We start from the raw sequence: 13,078 nt of genomic DNA on the forward strand, positions 1-13,078 counted from the left end.
GGGATGAAATTGGGTCAAGTATGTGCGTAGTGAGGTGTGATGTGGAGAGTAGTTTAGAGAGGTGTTCTTCAGTGATGGTGGAGAGGTGAGTTAGAGGGGAAGTACATGAGGGGGGTGTTTGTGAGGACTGTAAGGTGATACTATCTCTAATGTTATCAGTTTTCTTTTTGGGGAATGTAGCAAAGCCCTCAGCCAAGATGAGAGATGTGGGAGGAGGCAGCAGGGTGGGGGGGAGGGGCGGGTCAGTGGGCGTAGAAGCGAGTTGGACTTGTTGACATGAGACAAAGAAGATATGACGGAAGTAAAATAATCCTGTTTTGCAAAGGTGAGGGCAGGTTTGAAATTAAGGAGTGCTTGCCTGTATGTCTTGAAGTTTTTAAGCCCTGGACACTTGCCTTCGTTGTTTGGTTAAGTCGGTGTGCCAGGGCTGTCTGTTTATGCCTCGCGTTCTGTTGTGTGTGAGAGAGGCAATAAAATCAAGGTGAGGTAATTGTGGAGTTGTAAAAGGTTACGGCTGCATCTGTGTCATTGAGAGAAGATATGGCGGAGAGGGGCAGGAAGGGGTCTGAGAGTGTTTGAATGTTAGGTAGTCTAAGGTTTCCGCAAGGGTGGGTAATGTTCTGGACTAGAGGGGGCAGTTGAAGGAGAGAGAAGAGAATGTCACAAAGTTGTGGTCAGAGATGTGGAGAGGTGTGCTAGGTCAGATACGGGATGGAGGAAGGAAAAGATAAGTGCCAGTGTGTGACTTTTTGTACGAGTGGCCATAGAGAACCACTGTGTGAACCCGAAGGAGGATGGGGATGTTATAGCAGGGCCGGCCTTAGGGTAGATGGCGCCCTGTGCAGAATATTCTTTTGGCGCCCCCCCCCCCCCCCCCCCGGCTGATTGTAGGCCATCCCAAGCCTATCTCTTGGAGACACACACTGTATATACTGCTTACACAGACAGATACAGTCACATATACACATACAGACACACGGGGGAGATTCATCAAACATGGTGTAAAGTAAAACTGGCGCAGTCGCCCCTAGCAACCAATCAGATTCCATCTTTCATTCCTCACAGACTCATTGGAAAATGAAAGGTGGAATCTGATTGGTTGCTAGGGGCACCTGAGCCAGTTTCACTTTACACCATGTTTGATAAATCTTCCCCATAGTGTATATACTGCCTACACAGACGCATACAGACACACAGTATATATATCCTGCAAACACAGACACACAGTATATATATCCTGCAAACACAGACACACAGTATATATATCCTGCAAACACAGACACACAGTATATATATCCTGCAAACACAGACACACAGTATATATATCCTGCAAACACAGACACACATGCAGTCACATATACACATACACACCACACATACCCACCACTGGGAGTTGTTGTTGTCCCACCAGAGCCGCACAGGAGCATGCTGGGAGTTGTTGTCCTACCACACAGAGCCACATAGGAGTATGCTGGGAGTTGTTGTCCTACCACACCGAGCCACACAGGAGTATGCTGGGAGTTGTTGTCCCACCACACAGAGCCACATAGGTTTATGCTGGGAGTTGTTGTTCTACCACACAGAGCCACATAGGAGTAGGGATGCACGATGCACCGAAATATCGATACTACTATCGATATTTCGGGCAAAAAAAAGATTCAATACCAGGATTTCCTGGTATCGATACTTCATGTTACGCTGCATAATAGTGCAGTGCATAAAGTACAGTGCAGAGAACACGGCCGGCGGCTATCTGAGCGCCGGCCGTGTTCTCTGTATGCCTCTCCCTGCCCCCTGCGGTCACCTCCGCTGCGCGGCTCTCCCTCCGCTCCCAGCGGCGCCATTTTCAAATAGCCGGCACTTACTGTGTAGATGCGGCTGTCACACTGACAGCGGCATCTAACCACTCCGTATGCAGCAGGGGTGGCTACTGTGTGTAGCAGACCCCCGCTGCCGGTGTCTCTCTGATAATAGAGTCCGGCTCGGCCAGACTCTGTTATCAGGGAAATGATTTATGCAGCGGAGCCGGAGCTGCACAGAGGTCTGGGCGGCTGGGGAGAGAAGACTGAGAGCAGGAGGTCCCGGAGAGGAGGACGGAGGAGGCGGGTGGATGTGCAGCACATGTGAGGATAGAGCCGGCTGGCAGGTGGGGGAGGGGACGGGGCTGTGAGGAGCAGACATCAGTGATGTGGGGGGTGACAAGGTGGGGGGGGGGGGGGTCGGCCTTGCTCTAGCTATAGTCTGTGTGCGATCCTGTGTGACCTCTTCCTCAGCAATTTTGGTGATTGGTGCAGATAGCAGCTGTGTGGGCAGCCAAGGTATCTGATGCAGCAGAGCTGTCTTAGTGTTATCTGATGTAGCAGAGCTGTCTTAGTGTTATCTGATGCAGCAGAGCTGTCTTAGTGTTATCTGATGCAGCAGAGCTGTCTTAGTGTTATCTGATGCAGCAGAGCTGTCTTAGTGTTATCTGATGTAGCAGAGCTGTCTTAGTGTTATCTGATGCAGCAGAGCTGTCTTAGTGTTATCTGATGCAGCAGAGCTGTCTTAGTGTTATCTGATGCAGCAGAGCTGTCTTAGTGTTATCTGATGTAGCAGAGCTGTCTTAGTGTTATCTGATGCAGCAGAGCTGTCTTAGTGATAGCTGATGCAGCAGAGCTGTCTTAGTGTTATCTGATGCAGCAGAGCTGTCTTAGTGTTATCTGATGTAGCAGAGCTGTCTTAGTGTTATCTGATGCAGCAGAGCTGCTTTAGTGATAGCTGATGCAGCAGAGCTGTCTTAGTGTTATCTGATGCAGCAGAGCTGTCTTAGTGTTATCTGATGTAGCAGAGCTGTCTTAGTGTTATCTGATGTAGCAGAGCTGTCTTAGTGTTATCTGATGTAGCAGAGCTGTCTTAGTGATAGCTGATGTAGCAGAGCTCTTAGTGATAGCTGATGCAGCAGAGCTGTCTTAGTGATAGCTGATGTAGCAGAGCTGTCTTAGTGATAGCTGATGTAGCAGAGCTGTCTTAATGATAGCTGATGTAGCAGAGCTGTCTTAGTGATATCGGATGTAGCAGAGCTGTCTTAGTGATATCGGATGTAGCAGAGCTGTCTTAGTGATAGCTGATGCAGCAGAGCTGTCTTAGTGATAGCTGATGCAGCAGAGCTGTCTTCGTGATACCTGATGCAGTAGAGCTGTCTTAGACAGATATCACTAACTTTATTTTTAACACAATAAAATAAAAATAGTCCAAAAATTGGTATCACTGTAATAGTGCAGGGGTATTATATTTCTACCACTGTATTTTGTTTTGTTTTTTTATACTTTACTAAGTATCGAACTGGTATTGAGTATCGAAATAAAAAAGTTAGTATCGGTATCGAACTCAAAATTCTGGTATCGTGACATCACTACATAGGAGTATGCTGGGAGTTGTTGTCCTACCACACAGAGCCACACAGGAGTATGCTGGGAGTTGTTGTCCCACCACACAGAGCCACATAGGTGTATGCTGGGAGTTGTTGTCCTACCACACAGAGCCACATAGGTGTATGCTGGGAGTTGTTGTCCTACCACACAGAGCCACATAGGAGTATGCTGGGAGTTGTTGTCCTACCACACAGAGCCACATAGGAGTATGCTGGGAGTTGTTGTCCTACCACACAGAGCCACATAGGAGTATGCTGGGAGTTGTTGTCCTACCACACAGAGCCACATAGGAGTATGCTGGGAGTTGTTGTCCTACCACACAGAGCCACATAGGAGTATGCTGGGAGTTGTTGTCCTACCACACAGAGCCACATAGGAGTATGCTGGGAGTTGTTGTCCTACCACACAGAGCCACATAGGAGTATGCTGGGAGATGTTGTCCTACCACACAGAACCACATAGGAGTATGCTGGGAGTTGTTGTCCTACCACACAGAGCCACATAGGAGTATGCTGGGAGATGTTGTCCTACCACACAGAACCACATAGGAGTATGCTGGGAGTTGTTGTCCTACCACACAGGGGCATGCTGGGAGATGTTGTCCTACCACACAGAGCACTAACACACACAGGGCACACACAAACTCCACTAACACACACAGACAGAGATAGATAGATATACTCACAGTCACACTGCAGTAGTAGTGGAGGAAGTCTCTGCCCATGAGGAGAAGCAGGTAGAGCCGAGGATCACACTGCTGATGTCTCCGTCGGGGGAGGGGGCGGGGTTATGGGCCTCTGTGAGCTGGGAGACGCTGTGGGGGGCGGGGGATGGGGGGGCCAGGCTGCAGTCACATGTCTGGGGAGAAGAGCTTCCTCGGCTGCTGTGCTGAGGCAGGGGACGGATATATGGCCTCAGGGGGATGCAGGTGGCGCCCCCTTCCTGCCGGGAGTGCACAGCGCCCTGTGCGGCCGCACTGCTCGCACGTCCCTAAGGCCGGCCCTGTGTTATAGTTTCCCATAATGATGGTGGGGATGTCCATAGAGACAAAGGGCAAAAGCCAAATGGTGATTTTATCAAAGATGGTGGTTGTGAAGCCTGGGTGGTCGGTAAATGACGGCCATTTGGAGGTCGGAGGGGAAATAGATGTAAATGGAGTGCACTTCAAAGGAGATGAAGGTGGGGAAAGCAGGAGCAGCTGTCTGATAGCGACCAACGCTGCCACCCTGTTTGTTGCCAGGAGGAGGGGTGTGAGAAAACTGAGAAGTCACAGAGGCAAGTAAGTGTGGTGCACAGACAATATTACTATTCTACTTTCCAAAGTCATCAGCAGACCAACTCGGGAATACCCACCTATAAGGTGTCCTTCTTTTTATGAGTCTTCTTTACAGTCTGTACAAAGTGTACTGTGCCTGCAGAGCATCCAGTCCCCAACTCCATGACAGGCTCGCCGGATCAATACCTTTTGATTCATGGGACTCATTAAATATTTCCAAGACCTAATTTTAAGAAGCTAATATTGAGGTTTATCACTATCATCTGTCCGGTTATTTGCCATCATGTGAAATGATCTCAAAATAACAAATCGATAATGTAAAAATGAATGGACGCTATGTCTTTACCTTCTCCCAGTGTCTGTAGGGGGATTATAGCTGAGCTTACCGCATAGAGCAGCAAAGCGGAATATAAATAAGAAACAAGGCGGAAAGAAGGATGAAAAGTTATCAGCATCAACAGAGGACGCAGCTAACCAACTCCTCTCTGCTATGTCTTATCTATCACACGTCTATCTATCTATCTATCTATCTATCTATCTATCTATCTATCTATCTATCTATCTATCTCCTATCTATCATCTATCTATCTATCTATCTATCTATCTATCTATCTCCTATCTATCTATCTATCTATCTATCTATCTATCTATCTATCTCCTATCTATCTATCTATCTATCTATCTATCTCCTATCTATCTATCTATCTCCTATCTATCTATCTCCTATCTATCTATCTATCTATCTATCTATCTCCTATCTATCTATCTATCTATCTATCTATCTATCTCCTATCTATCTATCTATCTATCTATCTATCTATCTATCTATCTATCTCCTATCTATCTATCTATCTATCTATCTATCTATCTATCTCCTATCTATCTATCTATCTATCTATCTATCTATCTATCTCCTATCTATCTATCTATCTATCTATCTATCTATCTATCTATCTATCTATCTATCTATCTATCTCTCTCTCTCTCTCCTGTCTCTCTTCTGTCTCTCTTCTGTCTCTCTTCATGTGTCTTTTCTATTTCTCTTCTATCTCTCTGCATGTGTCTTTTCTATCTCTCTTCTATCTCTCTTCTATCTCTCTTCATGTGTCTTTTCTATCTCTCTTCTATCTCTCTTGTGTCTTTTCTATCTCTCTTCTATCTCTCTGCATGTGTCTTTTCTATCTCTCTTCTATCTCTCTTCTATCTCTCTTCATGTGTCTTTTCTATCTATGTTATAGCTACCAATTGTAGAATGTAGAAGAACCCTTTTACATAGTACAAGGACCTGACCTGATCAGGTCCTGATCAGAGCACTTGGACCAGAGACTGCTAAATAAATAGCTTAAAATGTACCAAAAAAAAAAAAAAAAAGTGAATAAATCAAAAGTAACAGAATTAGAGAAAACATTTAAAATAATGGAAAACTTTAAAACTGACAAAATATTCCCCAAACCTTGATGAACGTAGATGTGATGAGTTTTGCTCCATGCACATAACCGTGTCCCTTTTTACTGTCCACAAATGTGACTATAGACACACAGAGAACTCCCAGGAGCAGCAGCAGCCAACATGGAGGCCAGGCGGGAGCAACAGTAACCAACATGGAGGCCAGGCGGGAGCAACAGTAACCAACATGGAGGCCAGGCGGGAGCAACAGTAACCAACATGGAGGCCAGGCAGGAGCAACAGTAACCAACATGGAGGCCAGGCAGGAGCAACAGTAACCAACATGGAGGCCAGGCGGGAGCAACAGTAACCAACATGGAGGCCAGGCAGGAGCAACAGTAACCAACATGGAGGCCAGGCAGGAGCAACAGTAACCAACATGGAGGCCAGGCAGGAGCAACAGTAGTCAACATGGAGGCTAGGCAGGATCAGCAGTAGCCAACATGGAGGCAAGGGCAGGCACACCAGTAGTCAACATGGATGCCAGTTAAGGCCCAGCAGTAGTCAACATGGATGCCAGTTAAGGCCCAGCAGTAGTCAACATGGATGCCAGTTAAGGCCCAGCAGTAGTCAACATGGATGCCAGTTAAGGCCCAGCAGTAGTCAACATGGATGCCAGTTAAGGCCCAGCAGTAGCCAACATGGAGGCAAGGGCAGGCACACCAGTAGTCAGCAGTAGTCAACATGGATGCCAGTTAATGCCCAGCAGTAGCCAACATGGAGGCAAGAGCAGGCACACCAGCATTCAACATGGATGCCAGTAAAGGCCCAGCAGTATCCAACATGGAGGAAAGGGCAGCATGGTGGCTCAGTGGTTAGCACTGTAGCCTTGCAGTGCTGGAGTCCTGGGTTCAAATACAACCAAGGACACCCTCCCACATCTCCCACACCCAAAAACATACAGATAGGTGAAGCGCTGCGGAATCTGTGTGCGCTATACAAATAAAAAACAACAACAACAAAAAAACACAGCAGTAGTCAACATCGATGCCAGTGAAGGCCCAGCAGTAGTCAACATGGAGGCAAGGGCAGGCACACCAGTAGACAACATGGATGCCAGTAAGGGCCCAGCAGTAGACAACATGGATGCCAGTTAAGGCCCAGCAGTAGTCAACATGGAGGCAAGGGCAGGCACACCAGTAGTCAACATAGATGCCATTTAAGGCCCAGCAGTAGTCAACATGCATGCCAGTTAAGGCAGGGTCTGATTTTTTTTTTCCTTTTTCCTTTTTTGTTTTGTTATCATTTTATGCCAGCCGACAGACACAGGTCTGTATACAGATACACACTTAAGAGCAGAATACTGACAAAGTTTACCACTCGGTTTCCAAATTGTACAAAAAAAAAGAGTGAGAGACAGACAAACACAGAGTTAGACAGCAAGGTTTGCATTGTTAATTGTAGCTCTATTTGGTAATAAAAGAAACACATGTTTTGAAGATCATTCTCATATTTCATTTGGAAAGATGGGCAAGGTCAGCTTCCGTTATTTTATTTCCCCTGTTTTTGAAAGGCAATTTTCTGCCATGTTCTGCCCCTTCACAGCCATAGGAGTATGTATCTCAGACAAAACCAATAATCCACTCTTAAGGAGAAAGATATTGCCGCAACCTTTGGACAATTTCCAGAGTTGTGTATCACTGAGCTTCATCTTTCCAGAATGAGCAAAACACTGTGCAGTCTTTGTTACGATTTTGTAATAAATTTGTAATAAATGTGCTCATACTCAGGGAAGGGTCCAGAAAACAGTTCCTGGGAGCATGGTGGTGGTGGTGGATCTGATTCCCTTCTTTCCCTGGAGGGGCCAGGCTGTGGGGAAGGAGGCTGAGCTGCTGGAACAAGGGTTCCACTCCCTTGGGTAGCGTGGGTGGACTGCGTGGAAAACTGGGTGGTGGATAAGTTACTGGAGACATTATCCGCTATCCACGTAATCACCTGTTCACACTGCTGCGGTTTTAATATCGGTCTACCATGAGACCCTGTGAGTCTGTGGGATACAATCCAGTAGTGGCTGCACCTATACACACTCTGTGACACCCCCTTTACTCTGTGCAAGCAGTTGTGAACTCAGATAGGCCTTGCGTATGAAATACAGAAATCAAGAAAAATACTTGGGGTCCCACTAGTTTTGGGGGTCTGTTGGATACAATCCAGTAGTGGCTGCACCTATACACACTCTGTGATACCCCCTTACAATGAGCAGTGAAGTTCTATGCAGGTGTACTACAAATCCCAGCAATACAGTGTAGTACAGCAGCACCACCAGCCCCAAAATCAAAAAAGAGTACACTGAGCACTTCTTAGGGGTGTGTATGCAACACTTAATGTCCCCTTTCTGCCTGCAGCCGGTCACTACAGTGTGCTGGTGAAATCGTGGTAGCAGCACTGCAAGTCCCAGCCAGCAGTCTGTAGTAATACTATTAAAAAACGTTTTGAAGCCTTGAAAAGGGCTGTTTGTTTGTATTGCTAGTATATACCCTGCCTACTGGAACGCTAATTCCTGCACTGACACTCTCCCTGACCAGCTGCAGCTCTGTCCCTGATCTCTCACAGCATGCGTCTGAAGCGAGCACTGCCGGAGCCGAGTTTTATATGGCAGGGTCATCTGATCTGGCCAACCTATCGCTGCTATCGACATGTATGGGTCCCACGTGATCGCAGGATGTACAAAGGAATCTCCTGCATGTTTATTGGCTTAGAAATAGCGCCCAAACTTACAGGAAAAGGATGATGCGATTTTCTCGAGTATCGTGAGATGCTCGTCCGAGTAACGAGTACCATCGAGTACCCTAATACTCGAACGAGTACCAAGCTCGGACGAGCATGTTCGCTCATCACTAAATGACAACTTTCTTATGTGTTCTGCAAAAAAAAAAGGAGAGCAAAAACTTTAAAGCAAAAAATAAAGTTGTAGCATTACATTTTCCCTGGTGATGAAAGGGTTGATGAAAGGGCACTGCCCCTCACTCTTTTACCTCTTCTCTTTAGAATAAACCATATTTCTTTTTGCATCAGTGAGATGGTGAAACAACAGATGTATCTGTATATAATAATATATATGATATATGGTTTTAAACTGACATTCTGCATTTGGCCACAAGATGTCGCTGTTTTGCAGTACACAGCCTGTGTTGTAAAGGCTGTGCTGTTGTCAAGGGAGACAAACCTGCCATTTTGATAAAAGTGCTGACTGCAGTAGATGCAGACTAAGAGACCTGATGCCATATACATGAAGTGTCTTTCTTCTGGGATTACCAACTGCTGTAGAGAGCAGGTATACTAGTCTGTGACTGAGTCCCTTTGAGAGAGGAGAGATTCGCTAACACAGCATACTGTAGGAGCTGTGTTAAATCCAGTTGAGAAGAGAAGCACTGGGGTCTCAGCTTAAAGGAGAAGTCCGGTGAAAATATTTATTATTTTATTTGTATTACCCCCCAATACAAATGACCACTATACACTTAGTACTGCTGGAGAGGATGATGGCAGGGGGATGCTCAGTGTCCCTCCAGTGCCCTGTGTCCCTCAGTGTCCCCCTGCCATCATCCTCTCCAGCAGCCTCAGCCCGCACAGCTCTGGGAGTCGGGTCATGACATCACCATGTTATCCAGGAAGTGACATCACCTTGTTATCCAGGAAGTGACATCACCATGTTATCCAGGAAGTGACATCACCATGTTATCCAGGAAGTGACATCACCATGTTATCCAGGAAGTGACATCACCATGTTATCCAGGAAGTGAAGCCTTGATGCAGTAGTAAGTGCAGGGAAAAAGCACGTATAAGCATCAAGTATTTCCCATACTAAGTGTATATTGGTGGTTTGGGGGGCAATACAGTACTTTAATAAAAAAATAAATTCGGCTGGACTTCTCCTTTAAGCCTGATTGTATATAATTTTGGAGTATTTAAGTTGTTATTACCTTTGCATGTTTCAGTAAAGTTTTGGAGTCGCTTTCCTCATTCATGACTTCTCTGTATCCTGGGGAGCCAACCCCGGTACACGGCTTACACATCCCTTAGACTTAGAGGATTCTAGTATATAGAATAGGTATAATAATAAGCTCAATGGATAAAAAATTGTCACCCTTGATAACCCATCGCAATGTTCACTGGCTAACAAGGAAAGGACCTTTATTCACTGACCGCAGCAATTCCTGATGGGTTTGGAAGCGATTTTGATCCACAAGCCGTGAAACTCGTCTCCAGTCCCTCCCCGTTAGGATCCTTTTCCGACCACAGTTCTGACATTGTGTTTTGTGGCCACATGTATTACACAACTGCTTGTTTACACGTTGCGACATAATAACAATCCACATATTCGTATGATCCATCCTTGGACGTGTAGTAGGCATTAATGCATTGCTATCTATGTGAAGGACATTTGAAGGTCATTAGAACGTATAGCTATAAAAAGGCCGCTCTTAAAAATAGGAAAAAGATAAGAAATTTCTGCAAATATTAACATTGGCTTTTCTTTTCTTTAACCAAGTACAAGTTTGTAGATGATCGGATCTTACATGTAAGGGCAGAGAATAATGTTTATTACTTCTGATAGAGAGCCAACGCTGCTAATTCCTTTCGGCAATAACAATTTATGAGAACAATGGTGCAAAAGTTGAGGTTTTGCCTCCAAAGACCGCTCAGTGTTATCAAACTATTAGATTATTTCTTTTAAAAAAAAGTCTATTCTAGTTCGATGGCCTTCGTTTCTTTAGTCTAGTGTAGTAATACTGCCATCCAGTGGTCATGTGTATAATTACATTCTCTGCTGCTCTGCAGAGAGAAGAGGATTACAGCAGTGCTTGTCTTCAGAGAGGTTTACAATATAACAGAGGAGTAACCTCTGCAGTTTGTTGCTCCCCATGTCAGGGCATGATGGGAGTTGTAGTTTTGCAGCAGATTGGAGGTTTAGGGGGACATGAAGTTGCAATTTCAATTAGTTTATGGAGGACTCCAAGGGACACATGAGACAAGCTAGTGTTATAAATGGCGCATGGTAGGTGGGGTGTAGAAAGGAGTGGATCGATTCAGAACAAATCAAATTTGTTATGAATTTTACTCAAAAAAATTATAATAATTTTTGATTGCTGGCTTTTCGGCAAATCGGCATAGGAGCAGGGACTCCTATCAAAGGAATATTGCACCTTTCAGAGGTAACTGGTGATGCTGTGTGCATTGCTGCTTCCACTCTACATTCACTGGGCTGGGCAGTCTACACCTGGCTTAGCAAAAATTCACTGAGCAGAGAGGCATACACTGTGCAAAGGACTTGTTGCAGAGTATGTACTGAACCAGGGACTTCTACAAAAGCATTGCTGTAGCTCCCATGGGTAAGTGGTGATGCTGTGTGTGAATCACTACTCATATATTGACTGGACTGTCTACACTAGTCAGCAAAAGTTCACTGAGCAGAGAAGCATGCATTGTACATATGCCTTGTTGGATGGTATGTACAGGAGCAGGGACTCCTGTCTTTGACAGATGTCCCTGCTCCTGTACACTGACCCAGAGGTAAGCATTGATCTGGGTGTCTAGTACATTTGCTTTAACCAACTCAATTTATAGTGAATTCTTAATATAGAGATTGGCTTAAAAAGAGATTAGCTCGTCACTAATGGGGGGGCTCCTTTCACAGATTTTGCTTTGGGTCTCATAAGCTTCAACTAACACCTCTGCACTCTATTGTAAGGGTTTTCCCCAATGCACACACATCCAGTTTTCACCAATTTCTTAGGAAGTTAGTCAGCCTAACCTAACTTTAGCAGAACACGCAGGACAGAAGCCATGTTTGTATGATCTGGCAGGATGGATTTGGTATGAATGGTATTACACCAGTTAAATACCCACAGCTCCGGCCGCTCACTCATTCCTTGTGACGTACAACCGCAATTTGTAAAATTGACAAGTCCAATTAAGTGAATTGAATTATCCACAAGAGCGGGAATCTGTTGAGCTCACCCACATAAATTCTCAGCTCCTGCGGTGGAGAGGGAGGGGACGCAGTAAATGTACCGTTATGATAATACTACAATATGTATCGGTGAAATATATCCTGTTACTATCTTTAGCAAATGATCCCATTCATCAGGTTTCATCCATCAACCTTTCAAATCAGATCTTGTAGAGGTCATTTCTATGTCATCTAAGACAATGGGAAATGTAGGGCTCTAATTTAAAGCAAATGTACCACTAGGTACATCGATTTGGGTCTTTTACATGAACAGACCGGCGGCGGCGTGGGGATGCAGATGCAGTGGTCCTTTATTTGAACCTTTGCCCGTTTTCCATGCACGGCGCAGGTCTATTCCCGAGCACCGGCCCAGCATAAAGAACGGGGGGGGGGGCAGGTCCGGCGGCCCCCAGTATGACGCTCTCCCCTCCTTTCTGTGACGTGGCTCCATTGATTCTAATAGAGCCGCATCACAGAGGGGAGAGGGTTTCAAAACAAGAACCACGCCACCAGCATCCCTGTGACGGTCTATTCATGTAAAAAAAAACAAAGCGATGTACCTAGTGATACATTAGTTTTAAAATTAAAGGAGTTACGGTTACAATTTAGCTGATCGCTAGGGATCCAATGGTTGGGATCGCCACCAATTATCAGAACAGTGGTCATTTGTCCTCTAAGTCAGCGTTTCCCAACCGGGGTTCTGCGGCACACTGGCGTGATGGGAGAACCCGCCAGGGGTGCCGCAGGATCCCGGTGGGAAATGTGTGCTGTCTCTTTAAGCATCCCGAGAAGCTGCGGCCGCGCAGCTTCTCGAGATGCACGGATCACTTTCATGTTCCGCCCGCACTGTGAGCGGGCGGAACATTAAAGTAAGCAGAATATAGGAGCATGAAGTGTCAGTATCCTGCTCCTATATTCACTCCCATAGGCCGTCGGCACTTCATGCCAGCAGCCTATGGGAGGCCGGGACGTGACCTCTTCGGCAGGCGTGATAAT

The sequence above is a fragment of the Dendropsophus ebraccatus genome, chromosome 5, assembly GCF_027789765.1.
Source record: "Dendropsophus ebraccatus isolate aDenEbr1 chromosome 5, aDenEbr1.pat, whole genome shotgun sequence".
Classification (NCBI taxonomy): domain Eukaryota; kingdom Metazoa; phylum Chordata; class Amphibia; order Anura; family Hylidae; genus Dendropsophus; species Dendropsophus ebraccatus.